Source organism: Sarcophilus harrisii, chromosome 5 (assembly GCF_902635505.1).
Source record: "Sarcophilus harrisii chromosome 5, mSarHar1.11, whole genome shotgun sequence".
Classification (NCBI taxonomy): Eukaryota; Metazoa; Chordata; class Mammalia; order Dasyuromorphia; family Dasyuridae; genus Sarcophilus; species Sarcophilus harrisii.
The window spans coordinates 62262360-62289862 of NC_045430.1; the positions used below are offsets into that span (position 1 = coordinate 62262360).

The 27503-nt window shown below is 35.7% G+C and overlaps 1 protein-coding gene across 2 annotated transcripts in view; it reads left to right on the top strand.

The window, feature by feature from the left end:
• Window positions 1–12077: 12077 nt before the first annotated feature.
• ADIPOR2 (adiponectin receptor 2) overlaps window positions 12078–27503 on the top strand; it is a 60754-nt gene continuing 45328 nt past the window's right edge. Inside the window, exon 1 of one of the 2 annotated variants that reach the window (XM_023504632.2) lies at window positions 12078–12357. The gene's annotated coding sequence lies outside the window, so the exon portion shown is untranslated. Of the gene's footprint in view, window positions 12358–13547; window positions 13630–27503 lie in introns of those variants that run through there. The other variant, XM_003771339.4, reaches the window with a different exon arrangement.

Sequence of the window (27503 nt, forward strand, 5' to 3'; positions counted from 1 at the left end):
ATATATACTGTGTCTTGCCCAACTATCCTCCAATCATTGGGCACATGGTTTCCTTTTTACCGTTTTCCTGTTATAAACAGTGGCACTATCACTATATTGCATCAACTGCACTTATTGTCATATCATTGTAAAAAGATGTAAGGTTTTCTTTGAATGTCAATAAATTTACTTATTTTATTTCAACCCAAGTAATTCACATACAGGTGAGTTTTAAGTTAAGATGCCCTTCCTTCATTTTGAATGGTCATTAGCCAGTTCTGATGATTTCTCACTGGGGATTATCAATGCTTAACATCCAACAGTTCAATTTGTGAAGGTGTGGTTCAACATAAGAGGTCCCAATGGGACAATTTACTAATCCCAAGCCTTTCCTATTTTCTGTCATAATTATCATTTCCTTCTTCCATACTTCTTTGAGTTGCATTTGGTTGCTTAGCTATACTCTCTCTCCATTAGCCCCTGTCAAAGTCAGAGTCCAACAGTGTCACTATGAATAGTTTGCCCTCAGAATAATCTGAAAACACTTGGGGTTTAGGGAGCACTGGGAAAAAGGCTTGCCTGCTCAGAGACAGCCCTGTCTCCTTGCTCTATGTCTAGACTCTTTATCTGAGTCTTTTCATAATGTCAGTTGGGACTAAAATATTTCATAAGTCTTTGCAATATTAGTTGTAGTATGTTAAACTGGACATCTACCAGAACATGGGCAAATAAGCATAACAATAAGTAATGAAGAGAAAAAAAGACAGTGAGGAAGCTCAGTGGATAGAACCCTCCTCCTGAAAATAGGAAGACATCTTTCTGAGTTCAAGTCTGGCTTCAGACACTTCCGAGTTGTCACTTAATACTGTTTACCTCAGTTTCCTCATGTGTAAAATAAGCTGAAGAAGGAAATGGCAAATCACTCCTGTATTTATGCCAAAAAAAACAAACCAACAACAACTCAAATCCAAATGAGGTCACAGAGTCAGAATGACTGAAACAACTGATAACTTGCTGGTCATAGCAAACACTATTTTTCAACAACCCAAAATGCAACAATACACATGGACATCACTAGATGATCAATATAGAGGTCAGGTTGATTATATACTTTGAAGCCAAAGGTGGAATAATTTTATATAGTCAGTTAAAAAAAGATTTGGACTAACTGTGGTTCAGATCATGAGCTTCTTGCTGCAAAATTTGGATTTAAATCGAAAAAAGTAGGAGAAACATCAGACTTCATAGTATGACCTAAATAACATCTTTTATGAATATAAAGTGGAAGTGAAAAATAGATTTAAGGAACTAGATCTAGTAGATTTCCTGAAGATCTTTGAACAGGGGTTTACAATATTGTGCAAGAGGCAGCAGCAACAACAAAAAATCCCAAAGGAAAAAAAGAACATGAAAGCAAAATGGCTATCTGATGTTTTTACAAGTAGCTGAGGAAAGGAGGAAAACAAAAGGGGAAGGAGAAAGGGAAATATCTTTTTTTTTTTTTTTAATTTAATAGCCTTTTATTTACAGGATATATGCATGGGTAACTTTACAGCATTAACAATTGCCAAACCTCTTGTTCCAATTTTTCACCTCTTACCCCCCCACCCCCTCCCCTAGATGGCAGGATGACCAGTAGATGTTAAATATATTAAAATATAAATTAGATACACAATAAGTATACATGACCAAAACATTATTTTGCTGTACAAAAAGAATCAGACTCTGAAATATTGTACAATTAGCTTCTGAAGGAAATCAAAAATGCAGGTGTGCATAAATATAGGGATTGGGAATTCAATGTAATGGTTTTTAGTCATCTCCCAGAGTTCTTTTTCTGGGCATAGCTAGTTCAGTTCATTACTGCTCCATTAGAAATGATTTGGTTGATCTCGTTGCTGAGGATGGCCTGATCCATCAGAACTGGTCATCATATAGTATTGTTGTTGAAGTATATAATGATCTCCTGGTCCTGCTCATTTCACTCAGCATCAGTTCGTGTAAGTCTCTCCAGGCCTTTCTGAAATCATCCTGTTGCATTTCTTACAGAACAGTAATATTCCATAATATTCATATACCACAATTTATTCAGCCATTCTCCAACTGATGGACATCCATTCAGTTTCCAGTTTTTAGCCACTACAAAAAGGGCTGCCACAAACATTCGTGCACATACAGGTCCGAAAGGGAAATATCTATCCTGAATGCAGAATCCCATAGAAAAGTCAGGAGAGATAAGACTTTCTTAAATGAGCAATACAAAGAAATAGAAGAAAACAATAGAATAAAAAAGATAAGAAATCTCTTCAGTAAAATTATAGATATTCAGGGAATACTTCATGCAAATGTAGGCATGATAAAAGACAAAAATGATAGGGATGTAATAGATGCAGAAAAGATTATAAAGAGATAGCAAAACTATACAAAAGAAATAGACAAGGAAGATCTTAATTTCGCTGATAATTATGATAGTGTAGTTACTGCTCTAAAGCCAGATTTCCTCAAGAATGAAGTCAAGTGGGCTTTAAGAAACATTGCTTACAATTAGGCTAGTGGAAGTAATGGAATGCTTAGTTTTACAAGATAATGTTTTTAAACTGCTGTGGTCAATATGCCAGCAAATTTGAAAAACTTAACAGTGGCCACTAAATTGGGGAAAAGATTAATGAAAGTTCGGATTGCGTTAGTTTCAGATACCAGCAAGATTATGCTTGAGATCCTACAAGCTAGGCTTCAGCAATATGTGGATTAAGAATTATAAGAAAAGCACACTGGTTTCTGAAGAGGCAGAAGAACTAGAAACCAAATTGCCAATATTCATTGGATTATGGAGAAAGCAAGAAATCTCCAGGAAAAAAACCCCCAAAAATTCTATTTTTGCTTCATTGACTAAAATAAAGCCTTTGACTATATGGATCATAACAAAGTGTGGCAAATCCTCAAAGAGATGGTAGTACCAGATCATCTTGTTTGTCTCCTGAGGAACCAATATGTGGGTTAAAAGCAATAGTTAGAACCAAACAAGAAATAACTGGTTTAAGATTGGAAAATGAATATGATGACACACTTTTTAAATTTAACTTATATGCCAAGTTCATCATGAGAAATTCCAGGTTGGATGAATCAAAAACCAGAATTAAGGTTGCCAGGAGAAATATTAACAATCTCAAATGTATAAATGATACTACTAATGTCAGAAAGTAAAGAAGATTAAGATGTTTCTTGATGAGAGTATAAGAGGAGAGTGACAAAAGCTGATTTGAAGTTTAAAAAAAAACAAATCTACTAACAACTAAAATTTTGGCAAACTGGTCACATCACTTCATGGTAAATAGAAGGAGAAAAAAGGAAGCAGTGTCAGATTTTATATCTTGGGCTCAGAGATCACTGCAGATGGTGACTGCAACCATGAAATTAAACAATGCTTTGCTCCTTGAAAAGAGTTATGGCAAATCTGTCTAGTATACTAAAAAGCAGAGATATCAATTTGCCAACAAAGGTCTGAAATGTCAAAACAATGGTTTTCCCAATAATAATATATGGCTCTGAGAGTTATAAGGATTATAAGAAATTATTATTATAAGGATTAATGAAGAAAGCTGAATGTTTTTCAATTGTAGTTCTGGGAACTGCTTTTGAGAACCCCTTGGATTGTAAGGAGATCAAATTAGTCAATATTTAAATTAATTCAGACTCTTCACTGGAAGGTCAAATCCTGAAGTTGACGATTAAATACTTTTGCTACATAATGAAAAGGTAGGACTCACTGAAAAAGACCCTGATGTTGGGAAAGCTTGAAGGCAAAAAGAGAAGGGGGACAGCAGAGAATGAGATGGAGAGTGTTATGGAAGTGATGGATATGAACTTGGACAGACTTTGAGAGAAAGTGGAGGACAGAAGTGATATAATGCCACTGCTTCAGACACTGCCTCTACCCCCCTTCAAGGAAACAAAAGTGGGGATCTGGGGGAAAACATTCTTTGATATTTATCTTAGGAAAAATTGTTTGGATGAAAGGCATTCATGATAGCCTCATCTTCGCCTTCCCCAGCCTCACTCCACTCCAGCTGAGTGGAGTTCCTGGCTATTGTCTCTACTAACTCCTATACTAACTCCATTTTTAATTATTCTTTTTTAAAATTTTTTTTATTTTTTGCTCTGCATTTTTAACCTACTTGTGAAATTTGTTTGCTCCAGGCTCCAAGCATGAATTTATTTTGCGAATTTTAATTTATTTTAATTTTAATTTAGGGTTAAATTTAATTTTAATTTATTTTAATTTATTTTAATTCGCGAACTTCCAACTATTTGTTCACCCTGACTACCACTGACTAACTGATTGACACCCAGCACCCCTCTGATACTGCTGTTGCCATCTTGCCTCCTCTCTCTGGTCTGGACCCTACTAATTAAGGACAGGTCTTTGTCCCTTATCAGTTTCAGAAGATGAGACTCCATCCCTTTGTCCCAAATGAATTTGGGGTACAAACTGCTTGAGAGGGGAAAATGATGTAAGATAGCGGTAGGGGAGACAGCAATGATTTGAGGTTCCCTTGCTCTTAGGGGGACTTTTGTTCTAACAATAAATCAATAATACTAATTCTTCTGGCTTTGGAATCTGCCTCAGGGACTTTCCACACTCCAAATTTAAGAACAACAATCTATCTGATTCTGAATAGACCACTCCTCAATTCATTGCTGACTGTCAGATAGCTTCTCACCTCAAGATAGTCCCATGGACCAAACTCCTGAGACAATAGTGATAATCTATTGGTCAGAACCAAATTCTGGAGATGACTACTTCTAGTCCTACCTCTGGGCCATAGAATTAGCATGTCAATGATAGAAGGTGTTATTTTTTCTCTCAGCATTCTGCTAAATTCTCTTGGAATTTAGTCTGCTTGCAATGGCATTATAATTACAATAAAACTTTGCCCCTTGACCAGGAAATAGGTTCAAGCCTGTAAATTCTTGTGAGATACCTTGTGACACTGGTTTATGACCCCAAACTTTGGGGTCCCTTTCTCAATCTCAATAGAAGGATCTGGTATACTATCACCTGTAGAGTCACAAAGAATCAAACATGACCAAACAACAAAAATATATCTTGTACATACATTAATTCCTTTTATATTTTGGATATTAGATTTTTATTAGAGAAATTGCTGTAAAATAAAGTTTTTCAATTTTATGTGATTAAAATTGTTCCTTTTTTGGTCAGGAATTCTTCTCTAATTTACTTTTGAGTCATGTTTCCTTTTGGGGGATGTATGGTGTAAATTCTGCTAAGCTGTTTGTCAATTTTCTTATTAATTTTTGTCAAATAGAGAGTAGTTACCCTAGCAGTTGATGGTGAGCAATTCAGATACTTTGCTACTATGGTTTATTATAGTTGGGTCTTTTTTATTAAACCTGTTTTGCTGATCATTTTTCTTTTTTTTAATAAGTATCAAATAATTCTGAGATTACTGCTTATCAGAATGGTTTGAGATCTGGTACTGTTGGTTCCCTTTCTTCCATTTTTTTTTCCCCATTATTTCCCTTGAAATCTTTGCCTTTTGTTCCTTCAGATGAATTTTGTTATTATTTAACAGACATTTATATGTTTTCAACAAAGGCATGATTTTGATTTTTTTTTTTAAATCTCTACTCCTTACTGATTTCCTTTTATTTCCCCAGTTCCCTTTTAAAAATTGAATTTGCATTTTTATTAATATCTTGGTTTTTAGAGGATTTTATTTTCAATGTTTTGTAAAAAATTTAAAGAACTTGTCAGAAGTTAAATAATAGCTCAGTACCAAAGCTATTACTGTTACTCTTACCCTTGCACTCTCATTTCCCTAGATTGTAAGGCCTAAGTTTTCTACTGCTAATGCATACATTATTATATGTCCTTAGAATGAAATGTGACATATTCCTTGGGAAGAATAGGGTTTTAACTGTGGCATGATAAATTTAAGTAGTTAGAGATTTATTACTTTTTTTTTTTCCCCTGAGGCAATTGGGGTTAAATGATTTGCCCAGAGTCCCACAGCTAGAAAGTATTAAGTGTTTGAGGACAGATTTGAATTCAGGTCCTCCTGACTGCAGGGCCCGTACTCTAACCACTGTGCTGCCCCTATATATAGACGCTTAAACTCGGTATTATTATGTTTTTGTCAACATAGTTATTGTATTTTGTTTAATGGTACATGCACTAAAATAGAAACATTTACTTTCATTTCACAGTTTTTGTTAGACTGCTAGATCATTTATAAATCACTTTTAACAATTTAATCTAAGTTTTTTAGATTCCAGTGAACTGGCTATAAGCTGACTATTTGTTAAATGTTTTTGTGGGGTAATCATAGGAATGGATCAAGCATCCTATTTTAATTTCTAACTTCCAGGGTTGACTCATTTTCAATTTATTTAAAGGTTCTAATTGTGAGATTCTATTGTAGAAAAAAAAAAACACAGGTCTTAAAAATGTTAATATTGAATTTTTAAATAGCTTCATTAATTTTTGATCCATTTCTGTTTCATGAGAAAACAGAAAACATAAAAATTTTAAATACTCCCACTTTCCCATGTAAGAAAGGAATAAGAATTTGTTAGGTATCAGAGACTATGCTAAGCATTTTACAATTACCACCTCCTTTGATCCTAGAAGCAACTCTAGGAGGTAGATGCACTTTTTATTTCTATTTTCCAATTAAAGAAATCGAGACCAACAAAAGTTAAATAACTTGTCCAGCTAGTAAGTATCTGAGGCTGAATTTACTCCCAGATCTCTGAGTCTAGGTCTAGCATTTTACTGGGCTGCCTAACTTCCCAAGAGACATTGTGATTAATTACTTCTATTAATTTTGTTTGTTAATAGATTTTTCTCTAACTACAACTGTCACAAAACTAAAACACCAAAGCTTGAAACTGCATAAGTTTCTGTAATATATTCTTCCCTGCTTTTTCTTTTCTAAGGAGAAGAGCAAGATTAATACAGTATGGAAAAGGGTTTACCATCAGCATAGCAGCACCTGGAATTCAATAGAATGGAAAGTATAAAATTTCTATGGAATCCCTTCGAAGGATAGCCAATTAAAAGATTGCAAATGGAGTTTAGGGGCTAAATGAAGGATGGCAAACATTTCCTACATGTTTTCCTACCTGTATGACAGATAGGAATATGTCACATTTGATTATTATAAATCATCGACCATTTGCTCTGGAGAATTTCTTAATCTAATAGTGTCCTTTTTAAACAGCTGCCAATTAACTTTCTGTGCTTATATTGATGGACATTGGATGTTTCCTTGATTTTCTCCTTAAAATAAATTAAACAAATTTATAAATAAAATAAAATAAACAGGAAAAAAAATTTTCACCAAATGCATGATCCTTTTTTTTTTTTTTTTTTTTTTTTTTGAAAATACTCTGTTCAGAACCAGGAGATCATTATAAATGGCAACAACAAGACTATGCAACGATCAATTCTGATGGAAGTGGCTCTCTTCAATATTGAGATGATTCAAACCAGTTCCACCTGTGCAGTGCCGAAGAGAGCCATCTACACCCAGAGAGAGAACTACAGGAACAGAGTGTGGAACACAACATAGCATTCTCACTCTCTCTGTTGTTATTTGCTTGCATTGTGTTTTCTTAGTTTTTCTTTTTCTTCCTTTTTGATCTGATTTTTTTCTTGTGCAACAAGATAACTGTATAAATATGTATACATATATTGTATCTAAAATGTATTTCAACATATTTAACATGTATTGGACTACCTGCAACAAAAGATTATGCAAGGGTCAATGTTGGAAAAATTACCCATGCAAATGCTTTGTAAATAAAAAGCTTCAATTAAAAAAAAAAAAAAAGAAAAAAAGGGGGAAAAAAAAATATTCTGCTTCTCCAAGGCAATCCCAATAAATTCTGGGTAGAAAACACCATCTGCATATAGAAAAAGAATCATGGAGATTGAATGTAAATTGACATGTTTTGTTCACTTTTTTTGTTTTTGTTTTTGTTTTTTTTTCTCCCCTGGTTCTTCCCTATTGTTCTGATGTTTCTCTCCCAAAATGATTCATAATGTGTATTTCAAAAAGTAATAAAAATTTAAAAAAGAAACTGATTTCCATCTATTTCCCCAGTTTCTCTTTTAAAAATTGAATTTGTTTTCTGGATTAATGGATCTGGATTAATATCTCTAAACTGAATACTGAATCCCATGTTTTATAGCTTAACTTCTTTAGTGTTTATTCTGCAGCTGGGGACAGGGTTAGTTTGTAAGGTAATAAGGTTGAAATTGCTTATTAAGTGCTGGGGATACAAAGAAAAGCAAAAATATAGTTCGTATCCTAAAGAAACTTACATTCTAAATGAGAAAGACAGTACAAAAAAGGTTGGGGCAGGAAACAGAGAAGGGGTACCCACCCAGGTTGGGAGGAAATGAAACCTGACCAGCCTGGGCCATGTTCCCAAATGGAGGCCCTGAAAGAAACTTACCAATGGGAGGAAGAGAAGGCAAATATAGTTGAAATATATCCCAGGGTCTGAAGATCTCAGGCACTGAAGGAAATTCTGGAGTGAACCCCCATGAGTCATGGTGGTAAAGCCCTTAAGGGCAAGGAAGGGAATGAAATATGGCCTGTCTGGATCCCTACTGTAATGTTTAAAAAGTTAGTAAGACATAGTTTCTGGATAATTAATCATTTTATTAATAATGCTAGCTAATATTACCAATAAAATGGATCAGTGACACTCCTGAATGCCAAAAAGGAAGCATTGCCATGGACTCACAGTTTATATGCTCTTGGAAGAGTGGGTGTTCCTGAGGGTGGCAATAGTTAATGAGAGAAAGAATATCATAATGATATATGAGCTTATTCCAATGAGGGTCTTGAAGTATTTGACATTGAGCACTCAAATCTTGGTCACTGAGGCTTATCAATTTCCATATTACCAAGTCTGACAAAAGGGAGAATCCACATTTTCTCAGAAAGGTCTGAGTAAACACAATCAGAAGGAATCTAAACTTAGATTAAATTTAAAGTAATCTTTACTGTCTTTGATTAGATCTTAGCTTTCCGGCCTGGATAAGTATGAGCAAGATTTCTCTGATTGATTGATTTGTAGACAAGGAAGTGGAAAAGAAGAAAAACTTTGGCCCCAGATGAGGTTTTTAGTGTTGGGTGTGGTTAACAGAGTTGATAATGATTAATCCCTGAGGCTGGATGAGGGAAGGGACTAGTGGAGATCAGTTTAGTTCAGGGGTCCCACCCTATGGGGAAATTGTCCATTCAGAAATCCATGTTATATCAAACCCCCGAGACCTAGAGGGATCTTGGGCAGTCTCACCTTGCCAAGCGCTGTCAGAAATCCCAGTCATGTCCCTGAGGTTAAATTTTCCCTATAAAATCTACTTATGGGCCATACCATAACTACTGCTTTCCCTTTGGTCAGTCCACAATAGCACTCTGCCTTTTGGTATTTTTCTCCTTACCTTTCTCTCATGCCAAGCGATATCTCCTCTAATTCCACTATGCTTCCTAACCCCACTTCTCCTCCTTACAACTAACTAACCCTTTTAGGACGCTAAATCCCTTTCAGGATTTAGCCTGCCTATTAAAGGCATGCCCCAGTCTCATTAAGTGCTCCTTTTCCACTGGGTAAATTGTGAGTTCCACTGAGGAACTTGTCTTTCATATGCTCTCCTACTATATTTCATATTTACCATTTCTGGTGTTTACTATATCCATTCATTTTGTCTGTAACCTCTTCCCTACATAAATCTACCTTTTGCCAAAGATAATGGCCATTGTGAATTCTTTACGTGAATGAATTCCAGCTCTTGGTGCCTACTATCATCTGGTGTCCACATCACTCACATCCGCCCTAATTCAATAATTAACTTGTAGATACAAGCAAGAAATAATCATTTATCTCACTTCTGTTCAGGGATCTATAAATTAGCCTATGTTTTTGGCACTTTTGTTCCCCTAGTTTTTCTGATTAAATTCAATTCAGCAATCTTTAACAGTATAAATGAATAGATCCTTTGAATTATGGTTTGGAAGTTAGGAGAGATCCTTAAAGATCATCTGGTCTAATTCCTTCATTTCATCTCTGAGAAACCTGAAAATCAGAGATTATGGGCCTTTTAAAGGCCCAACATCCTTTTGAAGACAGGGCATAGGTCTCCTAAGTTCACATCTACAATTCTTGCTACTATTCTTTTTTTTTTTTTTTTTAATTCCAATAGTATTTTATTTTTCCAAATATATGTAAAGTAGCTCAACATTCATTTTTGTAAGATTTTGTGTTCCAAATTTTTCTCCTTCACCTTTTTGTCTTTCTCCTTTCCAAAACAGCAAATAATCTGATATAGATTAAATATGTGCAATTCTTTTGAACATATTTCCATGTTTTTCATGTTGAGCAAGACAAATCAGACCAAAAGGGGAAAAAAATCAAACAAATATACAAAAAGGTTAAAAATACCATTCTTCTGCCTAAGACAGAGTACTAAATCTCCCTCCCCACCCCTTACCCAAATTGACTTCCTGGAGTTATCTCCAGGTACAAACAGAAAGTCATTATTCTTTCTTGCAAGAAATTAGTGCACACTAATTGGGCAGTCCAACAAGGTGTGGCATAGCACAGAAGCAGAAGTTGGGTTATTTAGCCGAAAAAAACAAAAAACAAAAAACAGCCGGTCTCTGCCTCTCCCTTCCCCTCCCTTTATCCTTTGGTTTTTAAATTCATTGGGTAGTTTGAATTCTTCAGGAACTCAGAAGAGACTATATTGTTGATGTAGCAGTGCAGATTCTGATTCATAATGGTCATGTAACTTCCTGAAACTTAGGCCTGGAGTCTGTTCTACTTTACCCTACAATTTTTTGAGAAGTATTCATTTATTCCATTCACTTCCATCTATTCAGTCTTCATAGTTCTCTTTGGATGCTGGTGGTATTATTCATCCCAAGTCTATTGGAGTTTTGGCACTTTTTTAATCACCAAAGAGGTGTTTTCCTCTAGAAATTCTGTCTTGCAGTTGGTTGTAAAGGATATGATGGAGGATTGAAGGAAAAATAGTATAAGAACAAGGATATAGTCAGTACCTTCTCAGATGTCAACCTGTGTATGATGTGTTTAGGGTGGCAATTCCTAGTTCCAAATGATGTGTTAAGAGGTTTAGCACCAAATGTTGGAGTTCAGTCATGGGAAGAATTCACAATGGTCATTCTCTTTGGCAAAAGGTAAGTTTATTTAGAAGTTACAGACAAAATGAAGGGATAGAATAGACATCAGGAATGGTAAATATGAAATAGAGCCTGTAGTTATCAAAGAAAGTGGTTTTAAAATTAACATTGGAAAAGACCAGCTCCCCAGTGGAATTCACAATTAACCAGGAGAAAAGGAAGACCCCATGAGGTTGAAGTATGCTCTTAGTTGGCAGGCTAAATCCATAGAGGAGTTTAGCACCCTAAAAGAGTTAGCCATAAGGAGAAAGACCACCATGGAGGAATGAGAGTAAAGACACTATGTGGCATGAGGGAGGAATGAGGGAAGAAAACACTAGGAAGAGTACCATGATAACTATAACCCCAAAAGGGATTTAGCTAAGATGGGGGAGGGGGGGTCATAGACAGATTTATAGGGGAAATTTAACCTCAGGGTTTGAAATAACTTGGATTTTTGACTAGATTTAGAGAGGTGGGACTACCCAGGATTTCCACAGAGGGTGGGACTATGAGGTTAAACTAATTACCATTAGTGTCCTTCCCCACTTGCCTCAGGGAGTAATTCCCTCCTTACTCAGGACCTCTTCTTTTCGGACATCATGATTGATGCTTTTAGGAAAACGACATCAAAGTTTTGACGGCAGGAATAAGGATCAAAAGATATGAGGTATAACATTTGTACAAATATATGCATTTTTTATACATATACCCATTATGTTTTTTTTTACAGGCGAATTGCTCTAAACCTTAAAACACACACACAAAACCTCACCACCTATAACACATAGTTGATTGTGGCACCCATAAGTTGGAATGTGCTCAATTTGTCTAGTCACACCCATGATTGTGTCACTCTCAGAATGACACATTATCCTTAGGCTGATCTCTACCAAGGGACAATGAGGAAGGCAACAAATTAAGACCGACAAAAGTGTCAATTACCTCCTTACGAAGAATTCAGCCAGAGAAGCAAGAGTAGAGAATTTATTTTATAAAAGTGGATTCTCTGTAACCAGAAGCACCAGGACTACAAGAGGAAGGAAACAGTAATTACCCGAAAGGACTGGACAAAGGCAGAGGAGCTCAATCTCTTGAAGGCTTCCAGTAGAACCAGTGTTGAAAAGGCCATTCACTTCAACTTGCGGATTATTTTACAGTAAGTATAACTATATTTTTTTCTCTAATGGAGCTTAATTCAATTTGTTAAGAGAATGGCTAGGGCGCTCGCAAGCGCAGAATTGGAGTTAGCCTTTTTCGATATTTCGGAGATCTTAAGTAAAGGTCCCCCTCCAGGTTAAACTCTTTGATTCCAAATAAACATGTTATTATAGCAATATATAAACTAGCAATCACTCATTTTATTTATTTATTTATCTATCTATCTATCTATTTTATTTATTTATTTATTTATTCATTCATTCATTTATTCATTTATTTATTCATTTATTCATTTATTCATGTCTTTCAAGTTTCCAGAAGGGGAATCTGACGGGGTCCCTTATTTGTTAACCTTCCTGCCTTTGAGCTCATCTTTCCTTAATTTCCGCTGACAAGGCAGGAAAAGCCCAGGTTTGCAACCGAACCGATCTCAGCACAAACCGCGCCAGCCGAAGCCGGCGTTAGCATCTCTGCCCGGGTCCCCCATTCTTTGGTTGCGAGGCAAGCAGAAACGTACCCTCTAAGTAGTCTGGGTTAAGATGTGCCTTGGTATGGAACTAGGGACAATTTTCCAATTCGTTTTCGGACGCTTCTCGGGGCTCGAGCCGTGAGCCTTGAAAATAGGATGCGGCCGGCAGTCGTGGGGTTCTTTTGCGGCCCCAAACTCCTCCTAGCCCCCGGTTCCTCGCTACTTTCTCCCAGCTCTCTCTTAAGCGCCAGCTGGTAACTATGGAGACGGGAAAACAGGCTCCCGAGGCTGACCCGCCCCCTTAGACTCCCGGACTTTCCGCTTCCGTAGGAAGCGGGGGGGGGCTACGCGCGCCCCCGCGCTCCGAGTGGGCGAGGGAGGCGGCCGAGGAGAAGAAGGGAGCGTATGCTTTCTTGTTGTCTTAAGATAGTTCGGAGCCGAACCACAAATCCCCAGATGCACCGGGGAGGTCGTGAGCTTGGAAAAGCAAGGACTTCCGGATGTAGGAGGCGCGCCTGCGTGCCGGGCGCCGCCGTATTGGCCCGAGAGGTCTCGTGCGATGCGTGTCACAGCGACGTGCAGTCGTGGGGCGGGGAAGTCGAGGCGGCGGCGGCGGCGGCGGTCGCGGCGGTCGCGGCGGCGGCGGCGGCGCGGACACGGACGCGATTTCGCTGGAGCGGAGGTGGTCGCTGCTGCGACTGGAGCGGGTTTTGGCCCCTTCCCTCCTCCGCTCCCCCTCCTTCCCCCCCTTCCCTTCCGAGGAGGTTGAGCCCGGCGCAGGCAGGCGGCGACAAGTTCCGGGTGAGGGACCCTGGAGCCCAAACAAACCCCTCTCCCCGACTCGGGTGCCCGGGGGCGGGGGAGAGGAGGCATTGAGGGTAGCAGCCTGGCTTGTCTGTCAAAAGGGCTCCTCTGGGGGGCTCGCCCCACCTTCCCCGCTCGCAGCCTCCGCAGGCCGAAGTCCCGTTATTTATTCACTAGGGTCCTGTCACACCCCTCTCGCTTGTCAGAAAGGTCCTTTTCCCGTCTGATTCCCCATCCTCTCGCCGTCCCGCGAGCTCCGTACCGACCTCCCCCCGCCCCCCGAAGCCTGCCCACCTATTGTCTCCCAAAGAGGCTTTGTTTACAAGTTGATCACATTTCCTATGAATTTTGGGGTGTCTGTTTCCCTTTGGGAATAACTGACAGCATCCTCCCATTCTAGCTTGAAACTCGGGAGAAACATTTACCCACTTAGACTATTTAAGGTCGTGCACTCGGAGCTCTCTGCTTTCTTTTGGGATTTGCCGTTTTTCTCATTCGATAGCCTTAGTTTCTTTCGAAATCCCATATTGAGAATTGACTCAGAAATTTGTTTTCAGCACACTTGAATTATGTGATTTTGGCGTCTCACAGGCATTTCTTTTGTCTATAACGTGGGAGGTTAATTATTTTTGTATTTGTCTGGTGGTACAAGACTAGGTGAGTTGGTGTTGAATCCTAGGAGAAAAAATTAGATATTATGAGATATTAGGGAGTTGTAGGGAGAAATGAATTGAAAGGCTTCCAAACCATAACTGTTGTGTAATGATCCCCTTTGAGCCCATATTTCTCAACTCTTTCCCTAGTCTCTGAACTAGTTTAAAAGCAAAAAGGGTGGGCTTGCCATGTTTTTGAGAACGTTCCAATTCATCCTCTGTTTTCCTTTTCCCCTTCTATTTTCCCTTCTTTCAGAAATGATTAGGGTCTTTTAAAAGTTGCAACTTCAGGGAATAAGGTGAAAAAGAATGGGAAGAATGACTGCAATTTAGGGTAGGAAAAGAGAGCAGTACAATTCTTATAGGTTTGATCCCAGGAAGGGCTTGTCTCTTTTCTTCGATATTTGCATTTTGATTGAGTTTCCAGAAATAAAAATTTAGTAAATACCGCTTACTTTCTCTTCCCCATCTTCCCCTTACCAGTCCAAGGAACCTGTTTGCAAGAGGTAACTGATTCCCTGAGACATGATAAGACTATTGTAGGACTTCAAAAACTTGCAGGAATCATTGGATTCCCTGACATATGAAGTAATGGACAATAGATTGATTTTAGACTATTTCTAGGACAGGCTTCCAAGCCATAACTGTTGTGTAATGATCCCCTTTGAGCCCATATTTCTCAACTCTTTCCCTAGTCTCTGAACTAGTTTAAAAGCAAAAAGGGTGGGCTTGCCATGTTTTTGAGAAAGTTCCAATTCATCCTCTGTTTTCCTTTTCCCCTTCTATTTTCCCTTCTTTCAGAAATGATTAGGGTCTTTTAAAAGTTGCAACTTCAGGGAATAAGGTGAAAAAGAATGGGAAGAATGACTGCAATTTAGGGTAGGAAAAGAGAGCAGTACAGTTCTTATAGGTTTGATCCCAGGAAGGGCTTGTCTCTTTTCTTCGATATTTGCATTTTGATTGAGTTTCCAGAAATAAAAATTTAGTAAATACCACTTACTTTCTCTTCCCCATCTTCCCCTTACCAGTCCAAGGAACCTGTTGCAAGAGGTAACTGATTCCCTGAGACATGATAAGACTATTGTAGGACTTCAAAAACTTGCAGGAATCATTGGATTCCCTGACATATGAAGTAATGGACAATAGATTGATTTTAGACTATTTCTAGGACTTGTGGACATAATTCCTCATGTTGATTCATGTTTGTTTGTAATACCTCCCCTGTTGATGGATTTATGGATACCTGTTTCAAGTGAGACCTTTCAGAAACAGCTAATCTGGTTTAATTCCCCATCTCCCTTTGGTGTTTTCATCTCCCTTCCTTAGACGTTAGGGAGGGCGTGATCACCCTTTTTTGAGGAGTCAGGGAAGGCGTGATCACCTCCTTTTTGGGGTTTTCACCTCCCTGAGAAGTCTCAGTTCCCTCTTGAGACCAAGGCCTGTGTGAAAGGGTCTCAAGGAAGCTGCCCAGCCCCAGACAAGGAGACAATAAAGAATTTGGACTTTAACACCTGGCTATTCTTGTGGTAATAACTCAACTGAAACAAAGGCTGCTCCAAGACCTCCAGAAAACCAACCAGAACTCTACACAGGTGCTGAATTTTACTTTTGAGATGTCATGTAAACAAAGTTTCCTCCTTTCCCTTTATCTCTAACTTAAGTTACAAGTTGATTTGTGATTATTGATTTGAGGACTATAGTAGTAATATTGCAGTTAACTCATGTGGAAAAGTATGTAATTCATACACACTGTTCCATAATAATAACTAGGTTATTTGAGATTTTGAATGACTCCTTTTCTATAGTTTGAAATTTAAAAGTATGGTTATTTTCTAAGTAAAGTTAAGACCAAAAAGAACCTTTCATGGTGAATCTTATGTGGCAATTGTGAATCATAAATTGTTGTGCATTACTGAATTTTTCTCAGTGGTACAAATTGCATTTACCATTTCCCAATTTAACTAGTAAGATTGACTGCCTTATTAGTGTAGTTCTGTATCTTTTGCATATTTGCTGAGAACTGACAATAATACATCTACTGACTTTGTTAAATAGTCTTAAATGTAATGACATTCAGTTGGTTTTTCCCCCTTTGTATGTCAGCACAAATAGGTTATTTCTTATAGTACTTGATGCAGTGTTATAGTGAAGTTTTCTTCTCAGTTTTAGAATTTGAAAGTTTATTTACAAATTGTTTTCCTTAATCACTCTAAACTGCTGATTTGATATATAATTTAGTTCTTAATCTGTTTATATATTACTAGGTTTTCAAGGCACTAGACTCAGAAGAGCAGTAGTTAGAAAAAAAATTTATTTCATGCCTGTATAATTTTGTAATAATTTTTTATGGTGCTTTAAGATTTGGAAAGTGTTTTATAAACATCTAAAAGCCTTGTGAAAGAGATAGTTCAAATATTATTTTCCCAATTTTGTAGATGAAGAAGTTGGGTCCCAGAAGTCAAGTGATTGCTAAGGAGTCCCACAGCTAATATCAAATTCCAGTATTATATCCTGTCTTTTTTTTTTTTTTTTTTTTTTAATATTCAGTACTTTTTCTGTCTCCCCTGAAGCTTCATCACTATGTTGATACTCATCTCTCAGAAGTGATTGTGTGAATCTCATTTGGAATTATATATTTGGAAAATCCTGTTACACTTAGGTAATTACCAATTTTGAATTTTTATAATTTAGTAAAGAATTCTACCACTAGAGTTCCCTCATGACTTGGTGTGCCAGTGACTCTAGGTTCTTTTCTGGCCAATTCTCTGATATTTGAGGAATGGTGTCAAACTCAAAAAGAGCCATTAAATTGTACAAAAGATCCCTATGGATCATGTTCTGATTTAGAAAACCACACATATTTATATATTTCTTTTTTTTAAATTAATACATCAACTTATTAAAGTCAGACATTTTAATCTGATTCTGGCTGGCACTTGGATTGTGGCATGTGTGGCTATTATTTACTTAACACTTCTGGCTTTAGCATATTGTTAGCTATAGAATGCAAAACGTTTTCCACTGTGCCTACTAAGTTACAGGAGACTCATGATTTGCGTTGGTGGAAGGAATAGATGTTGAAATATTTGAAAACAAAGATCACTTATTGATTTTAAACATTTGTTTATGGTGTTGAAGGTTGCATGATTTTTCACTTTTCATCAATTAGAAGTGCTATAGTATTTTGAAAAAAAGTCTAAATATATTTAGATTTGAGAGAAAGCTTGAGGATTGTCTATTCTCGTCTTGTTCTTCTAGAATAACAGTACAGACTAGTAAAATTCGATTTATGTAAAGTATACCAAGGAGCTGGGAATGAGAAGAATGTAGAAGCCACTTTGGAAAAAAAAAAATTAAGGAATCTTGATTGCAGAAGTTACCATGGACCAATCTTTTTAGCTTGAGCAATATTGTTGAGAACACTGAGAGATGCTCAATTCATTTATGTACTCAGATTCATTTTACATATTCAGTTTGTTATAACAGGGAATCTTAGATATCCAAACCAACCCTTTGGTTTTATAGTCAGGAAACTCAGGCCTGGAGATGTTAAGAAATATCTTATTTTCAACAGTAATCCTTCAACAACTATTTATTAATTCCCTGTGGCATACTAGGCATTGGGAATACAAATAAACGAAAAATTTACTTTCAAAGAATTTGTATTCTGAAGGGGGAGACAACAAATAAGTATATAGAAAATAAGTACAAAATGAAATCAAGGAAGTTTGGGAAGGAAATAATATTAGTAATTGTGAGAAGAGAAGGATTCAGGAAAGGTTTCTTGTAGAAGGTGGTACTTGAGCCAAGTCTTTTTTTCTTCAATAATATTTTATTTTTCAATTGTATGTAAAGATAGTTTTCAGCATTCATTTTTAAAAATAGTTTTTTATTTACAAGTTATATGCATGGGTAATTTTACAGCATTGACAATTGCCAAACCTTTTGTTCCAATTTTTCCCCTCCTTCCTCCCCCCCAGGCAGGTTGATCAATACATGTTAAGTATGTTAAAGTATAAATTAAATACAATATAAGCATACATGTCCTAACAGTTTTTTGCTGTACAAAAAGAATCAGAGTTTGAAATAGTGTATTAGCCTGTGAAGGAAATAAGAAATTTCAGCATTCATTTTTGTACAATTTTGAGCTCCACATTTTTTTTTCCCTTCCCTTCCCTCCTCTCTTCCCAAGACAGCGCAATTTGGTATAGGTTATACATGTGCAATCATTTTAAGCATATTTTCATATTGTCATGTTGTAAAAGTCATATTGTAAAGAAAAATGAGAACAAGAAAAATGAGAACAAACGGGAAAAACTGTGAGAGCAAACAAACAAAAAGGTGACAATTGTATGCTTTGAATCCACATTCAATCTCCATAGTTCTCTGGATATTGATGGTATTTTCCATCCCAAATTCTTTTGTCTTGGATCACTGTATTGTTGAGAAAAGCTTAGTCTATTATAGATGATCATCACATAATCTTCTGGTTCTGTTGAGCTGAATCTTAAAAAGAAGAAATTCTAGAGTTGTAGATGAGCAGGTAATGTACTGGCATCATAGGAAATGTGTGAGAGAGACAGGGAAAAGGCCAGTTTGGCTGCATTGCGCTTTGTAGGAGGGAAGTAATAAGAAGATGAAATAGAAAGATAAATTGGTGCCAACTTTGTGAATTTTTTTAAAGTAGTTTTTTATTCTAGGAACTTAGAACTGGGACCCAAGGCTTCTCTTACTACTTATTCTACTATTATGCCTGAGGGTGCTTTTCATTAGCTAGTATAAATTATTTTCAGTTGCTTGGTGGCTATGGAAAGCATTTTTGTTGTGGAAAGATATCTGGGTTTGAATCAAGGCTTTGACATTCTGTAGTGCTATGATTGTGATTAAATCATTTGAATTGAATTTTATTTGTAAAATGTAGTTAATAATACTTTATTAAAGGACTGTGAACAAAGTATCTTAAAACCTTATTTTAGAAAGATTTTCAGAGAGTTGTGAGAGTAGCAAAAATTTTTTAGGGAGTATTGTGGAAATAGTCTATTAAATTTTGTCTTTTTAAAACAAAGCAATTTTTTTTTTCTTTAGCATTTTGAAGGATATAGTTGAAATTTTGTTGCTGTCTCAAATTATTCTCTTATATTTACAATCTGTCTCAGGGCTTTTTAAAATGAAATAAAGAGTGCTGGTTAAATACTGGCTTATTAGTAGTAATGGTGAAGAGGGGACCCCCCCATAACTCGGGAAAATCCTTGAAGGAGAAAATCTTCAATTCTGCCTCAATAAGAGACTCTGCCCCAAGTCCTTTTTTTTTTTTTTTTTTTTTTTTAAGATTGATAAAAGAGGTTTATTATGGGGTTTGGAAGTTAGGTTAAAGTCTAGTTAAGGAAATAGGTGAAAGTAGAGATAAGAGGGCATCAGAAACAGGATTCCAGTGGGCAGAGAGTTCTTGGTGCCAGGCATGGTGCTGGTTGTTTTGACCCACTGCAAAGAGAGGACTTGAGCTTGGCTCTTGTTTAATGAGAGATTTAGCTAAAGGGGCCTGTGGGTGGTGTCCCAAGTTGGCTCCTCGATGGGTTTCTGAAAGGGCTAGAATTTTCTTGGTGGGGGTTGGGAAACCTGAGCAGATCATTAGAATGGGGGCTGGGACAGGCCAAGTTGGCTTGGAACTGATGGGAGCTGGAAGAGCCCGGATCTCCTATTGGAATTCAAAGGGGTGCTTTTGACCAGGATTTGTGAATCAAAGATCCTAGCTTCCTGAATTGATAAAGCATCAGCCAGGAGGGGTTCGGAATCAGAAAGGAATAAATCAATCTGAAAGGACTAGGTTCTTAAAGGGACCACAACTTGCATCAATGGTATTTATTCTACTTCCCAAGCAATTTTTTTTTTTTTTTTTTTTTTGGGTATCCCCAGACTGGAGCACAGTGCTACATAGAAATATGGTAGGCATTGAATAAATATTTATTATTGACAGATTGACTAACCTTAAAGGTTAACCTTTTAAACCATAAAGTCTTTCATGATCCCCTTCCACCTGTTAGTATCTTCCCTCCACCCAAAGTAATTACTATAGATAAGGTAATTCCACTATCATGGCACTTTCTTTGTAATTTATAGTCCTACACTTATCCTCAGTTACACTGCTAATTTGTTTTTGTTTTGTTTTTGCTAAGGCAATTGGGATTAAATGACTTGCCTAGAGTCACAAAATGTTAAGTGTCTGAGAGCAGATTTGAACCCAGGTCCTCCTTACTTCAGGGCTGGTGGATACACTGCACTACCTAGCTGCCCCTATACAGCTAATTTGTGACAGAGGCAAGATCTGAACTTAGATCTCTGTCTTGAAAACTAGCTCTCTTATGCCTATACATTTACTTGTATATATTTTCTTCATACCATATATGCAAGTTTTCTCTAGTAGAATAAGTTATTTGAGCATACACTTTTGTGTTTATAACCCCAGTGTCTACCACAGTGCTTGACACATTGTTAACTAAAGCTTGTTGATTTATTTATTGCATTAGAAAGTCAACAATCATTTATTAATCATCTAAATGTGCTAGATACTCTGTTGATGGAAGATGTTATAATGTGGAATTCTTCATAGCGATTAGATCTTGTGATTTGAAGCTTCTTTGAGAGTGTTTTTAGACCTTGTCATTAAATATAATGGAGTCCTGTGGGAGTGTACCAGTTGATATAATTTACTATGAACAAGTCTAATGAAGCCTTTGTTAATAGGTGAAATAAAATTCACCTTGAAATACAGTTTTAGATAATTACTGAGCTCATTATAGGCATTTATTACTATTGACATAAGGGAAACTTGTTTTTTATCATTTTCATGGGGATAGCATGAAGATTTATGCAAATTCAAAAGTACTGTGTGGAACTTTTTTTTTTTGGTATGGAAATACCTTTTCTTTTTTATTTAAATTCTAAATTAAAAAATACAATTTAAAAATTGACTGTTGTCAAAACAAACTAAAAATATCACACATCTTAAATGCATGTAGCAATAAAATGAATGTCTAGAAAGAGTATGATATTGTATTTTTCATCTTTTGAATTTTTTTCTTTTTTTTTAAATTAAAGCTTTTTTATTTCAAAAACATATGCATGGGTAATTTTTCAACATTGACCTTTGCAAAACCTTTTGTTCCATATTTTCCCCTCCTTTCCCCCAACCCCTACCCTAGCTGGCAGGTAGTCTAATACATATTAAATATGTTAAAATATATGTTAAAATCCAATATATGTGTACAAATTGATAGTTACTCTTGCTGAACAAGATAAATCAGATCAAGGAGGAAGAAAAAAAAAACTGAGAAAGAAAACAAAATACAAGCAAACAACAACAGAGAGTGAGAATGCTATGTTGTGGTCCACACTCAGTTTCCACAGTCCTCTCTCTTCATCACTGAACAAGTTGCATTTATTTGAATCATCATTGTTGAAGAGAGCCACATCCATCAGAATTGATCATTGTATAGCCTTGTTGTTGCCATGTATAATGATTTCCTGGTTCTGCTCATTTCACTTAGCATCAGTTCATGTAAGTCTCTCCAGGCTTCTTTGAAATCATCCTGGTGGTCGTTTCTTACAGAACAATAATATTTCATGACATTTATATGCCATAATTTATTCAACCATTCTCCATTTGATGGGCATGTGTGGAACTGTTTTAAAAAGCTTTACTTAAAAAAAGCCAACAATCTCTGTTCCTACCATTGATTAATGTTTGTCTTTGTGTCTTTTAATTTAAAATGCAGATTTGAAAATTTTTGATAAAACTTTAGGTAAACCTATTTTTAAATTAAAATCATGCCCTAATTTAAGCCAGTCCAAAAGGAAATAGTGGCAGCAAAAGACCCAGAATATGTAATGTAGTTAATTCTTTGTGTAGTTCATTAATGACTTGGTGACATTATTTAGGAACCATGGATAAATTAAGGCAGTAATTGTAAAATAAGAGAGATGTAGGGCTAGAAGAGACCTTTAAGAGGTCATCTAATCTAGTGTTTCAAACATATCGGAATGGATCCCAGTAAGTACATATTAATTTAGAAAACCATAGACTATATATATTATGTTGTACTGTATTTCATTAAAACATTCCCCAATTGTGGGTTTTGCTGACTGAAATGGGCTTCTAGTTTGAACACTGATTTATTTCAATCCCCTCTTTTTTACACTTAAGTAAATAGAGGCTTAGAGGTTGAGTGACTTGATGTGTGGGTACCTTAATAAGTGATAGATCTGTGTGATTACAAGTTCTGAGCTTTTTCTACCCTGGTGGTTTAGTTTTATGCTTCATAAAATGGTAGAAAATATATAAACTTGAATTTTTTTAAACATTTGGTCAGAAAAAATTTCTCATTTTATTAAAATTAGACTTTATGAGGCATGCTAAGAGTTACTTGTCACAAATTTGGTTCATTTTCCTTAATCACTTAATCTCTTAGAGCCTTTGTTCTTCCATCTGTAAATTGTGATGAAGTGAGTGTGCTGACATCCAGTGGCCTTTAAAGTTACTTTCAGTTCTAAATCTATGATTCTGTGATAGTTATTTTCAAGCTGGAAAAAATAGTAAATTCTAGCTAAATTATTAAATTATTTTTTAAGATTTGTGTTTTATAGGTTTTTTTGTGAATGAATTTTGGATTTGCCTTTTAAAAACATAACAATAATACAATTCATATTTTGCTTTAAGGTTTGCCAAATCTTTTATAAATGTTTCATTTAATTATTAACACAGCCCTGAGAAGTAAGTGGTCTTGGTATTATTATTATCTCTCTTTTACAGATTTGGAAATTGAGGCAGACAGCAATTGAATAATTTGCTCAGAATCATATAGCTAGCATGTATCTGAGGCTAAAGTTGAACTAGGTCTTTCTGAATCTCAAGTCTAGTCCTATATATACTTTGGCTTTGTAGGTTCTATTTGTCAAATGTAGAGCTTTCTAAAAAGAAGCTGTCTTTTGTTAATTAAGCTACTGAAAGTATACTATGTTTATTTACCTCCTTTTTTTTTTAAAGAGGTATTTTAAAAAGTTTTTATTGATGCCTTTTAACTGTAATCGTTTTTATTTCTCCTCGTGGCTTTTCCCTTGCCCTTGGTGTCATTGAAGTTCCATTTTGATTATAATCTACAGACTGTAATATATTTCCTGCTGTTCTTAGACATACAACCTGGTGGTTGGGGAAGTTTTGCCTACCAAGTAGTAGTCAGTGGTCAGTGCATTTCAGTGGCAATCTTAGAATATTCTAAGTACAGTCCTAAGTTGGCTTTGATATTGAGTCTGTATAGTATTTCCCCAGTGAATTAAATAATGCATTATACTAACTTGGACAGGGTTGCAAATATCTTGTGAGAGAGACTAGAAATTGACTAGAGAAATTATTGGCTAATTATATGATAAAATTCTTTAAGAACAAAAGCGAAAGTAATCTTAGAAAATGACAGACAAAAAGTAAAGTAATTAAGAAGAAATATTATGTCAAAAAACTAAATATGTGTGTATTACCAGTTTGAATAGACTGAGTTAGTTGTTATGTTCTTTTAAAAGATTTTAAAATAAATATCTTTTGTTTGTTATATTATCTTCATTTTCCAATATAGCTCCCTTCCAGAGAGCCACCGCTTAAACCTAATGACAAAGAAAAAAAGTCAGCTGAGCTAACTAATACATTAACTGAGTTTGAGGTTACATGAAATATTCCACAGTCTTAGTACTCTTATCTCTTCAAATAAGATCATTTTCATATTCCTTTTAGGGCTGGTAAGATTTAGTGTTGCAATTTCATAGCATTAAATTTTCTTTTGGTTCTTTCCATTAACATTGTTGTCTTTATGTATATCATTTTCCTGATTCTCCTTGCATCTTTTTGCATTTGTTCTTATGGAAAGGAAGGAAGGAAGGAAAGAGAAAACAGAAAAGTAAAAGACAAAACAAATCTCAGGAGAGATACATTAATAAAAAAGTAGAAGCTATAAATTAAGAAATCTTTCCATTTATATATATATATGTGCACTTTTTTTTACATAGTGTTACCTTATAAGGATTTTATTTTCTTCTTTAAATTACTCAGTTACATCTATTTTTAACCTTATTTTAAGTAGAAGTTATACATAAATACATACATGTATATACATACTCCATATATGCATACACATATAGCTTTCTCATCTCACACATAGCAGTATTACTGCCCAATATTGAAACCCCCAGATTGATGAGAAAATTTTGCAAGAAAGAAAAAACCAATTCATTTACATTGGAGCTACAATTAGAATTGTACAAGACTTATCAGCAGCCACAATAAAAGACTGCAGATCTTAGAATCACATACACCAGCAATCAAAAGAACTAGGCCTGCAGCCAAAAATATTATATCCAGCAAAATTATCTATAATATTGAATGAAAAAAAAATGGACATTTAACAAACTTGAAGATTTTGCAATTCATAGTAGTTAAAAGTTTTTTGATTTTTGTTATTTTGAATCTTCTTGGATTGGGGCAGGAGATGCCCCAAATCATCTTTATTTTTCTAGTCTCTGTTCATCCTGAGGTGAAAATTTGTTCCGTTTGTGGGAGGAAATCTGGAGAACTTGAAATTTATCGACCTACTCTGCCATCTTCCCAGAATTCTCCCTTTGTAAGCTTTTGAGCTTCAGATTTTTTCCCCTTTCCTCCAACTGCAAGCAATCCAATAAAGGCTTTATTTCCATATTAATTATGTAGTGAAAGAAGACTGGAAACAAAAGGGGGAAAAAAACCCCTACGAGAATGGGAAAAAAAAACACATGAAAATAGTATGCTTTGATCTGCATTTAGACTCCATAATTCTTTCTCTTGATGTGGAGATTATTTTCCCATTATGAGTCCCTTGCGATTGTCTTGGATCATTGCATTTCTGAGAAGAGCAAAGTCTTAACCACCTTTTTAAGGAAGATACTTTTCTTCTGTGGTGTGTTCCTTCCCTGCTTCCTTTTCCCCTTTCCCCCATTGGAGTGTAAGTTACTTGAGGGCAAGGGCTGATTTTTATTCTGCTTGTATTTGTGTTTTCTATGTTTAGCAGAGTGCTTAGCACATTATAAACTTGTTGTGTGTGCTTATTGATATGGTAATTATTATCCAGCTAGACTAAATAAATTTCTTTAGTAAGGAATGTTAAATATGAGAATAAGCTATTGAAGGAGAATTTCTTTCTTGGAGATCTCTCAGAATTAGATTTGTGCTCGATTATGTGGATGGTTTTGGTGCAGAATTGCAAGTTGACTTGATTCTTTAGAGTCTTATGAATCACTGAATGGTTTCTGTTCTAAGTGCAAATTGGCACTTACAAATAATGTGTAGCTGAGGGTTTACCCTAAGGTTCTCTCCTGGGTCCTTTTATCAATTTTCTCTGTATTTCTTATCTGGTGATGTAATTGATTTCCCTAGTTTTTAATTATCATCTTTAAATAGATGATTCCATCTTTTCTTTTGCTCTGGCTAAGTAAATCCCTTTTAAAAACTTGCTGAATGTCTCATTTGGCTCCGGTATTGAACCTAAACTATTAGGGATCTGTCCCGAGATAGTACCACAGTACTATATATGCAATCAGTTGTCAAATCTTGTAGTTTCTACCTTCATATCACCCTATTTTAAGACCTCTTTTTTCCCTGGAGTATTATAGTGATGTCCTAATTGGTTTCTTAATTTCCAAGCTTCTTCATCCCATCCTCCCTACAATTGTCGAAGTGATTTTCCTAAAGAGCAGGACCAACCATGTCATTCCTTTTCTCAGTAAGTTCCAGATACATAAAGCATTTATTAAGTGCTTACTCTGCTAGATACAACCTTTTTTTTTTTTTTTTTAAAGCCTTCATAGCTTTTCTTCAACCTAACTTTTCAAATTCCTTTCCTGCAGTACTCTTATTATCTAGCTGTATTCTCTCCTCTTTACTGTTTTTTTAAAGGACACCACATCTTATAAGACATCTCCTTTGTGCTGGCTGTCCACCATGTTCCCATTCCTACTTTACCTCTACCTTTTAGAATCCCTTTTTTCTTTCAGAACTCTGGCCAAGTGACAGCTTGAAGTCTTTACTAATCCCTCCTATATGAATATTATTTTTTTCCCCTTCACCATTTATCTTGTACTATATTTATTTTGAATATATTTTATATATTCTAATTTATCTATACATTATTTCTCCCTATTGAAAGTAGTTCCTTGAGAACAAGGTCTGTTTTCTCCTTCTTTCCCTCTTTCCTTCATCTCCCTCCCTGTTTCCCTCCCTCCTTCCCCTCTTTCCCTTCCTCCTTCCCTCCCTTTATTCTCATTGCCTGGCATAATTAATGGCACATAGTAGAAACTTAATATATTCTTAGATTATATATATTTTTGTTCAGGTCTTTCTTATTTTGCTACATTAGTTCACACAGATCTTCCCGTGTTTCTCTGAATTCCTCAAATTCATTATTTGGCAAATGCATGAAAGCATCATAATTATTAGAAAATAATTTTTTAACTCACTAATAAGAAGTGTCTAGCCCAACATAGAGATTTTATTAGTTTATTTCAGATATTAGGGATCTTTATTGGAAAATGGAAACACTTTTGTTCCCTTGGATTTTCTGCCTGTGCTTTTATTTTAAATAGAATGTTAGCTGACAAAGAGTACGTTTGTCACTGTGTATGCCACTCCACTCAAGTCTACTTTTCTTGGCCCATGTTACATATAAGATACAATAATCACACAACAAAAGAAGAAAATATATAAAATAGACATTGTATAGGTTTTGTTGATTCTTTTCTCGCCTTAAAAAAATGAATTTCCAAATGAAATATTTAAATTGATTTGTTGCATGAGACTTTGAAGGCATAGTCTTTTTATCTGTAATTAAAACTTACAAAATTTGTAGTAGAAGCAATATTCTAACCTCTACCCTCACTCAAGTCTGATCTTCAAAGCTGCGGTCCATCTTTAAGATTGGTTCAGAGGACTAAAGGCTCATAATGTCAATATAATATAGTGGTTACCACTATATTTTTTATATACATAATAATATGTATTATTATTATATATATTATAATAACATATAAGGAGCTCTAGGAGAAGGAAATGGCAAACTACTCCAAGAAAACTTTAGATGGAGTCATAAATAATTGGACATGACAGCAGTGTTCTCAATGCTTATTATTGAATATCCTCTTACTATGACT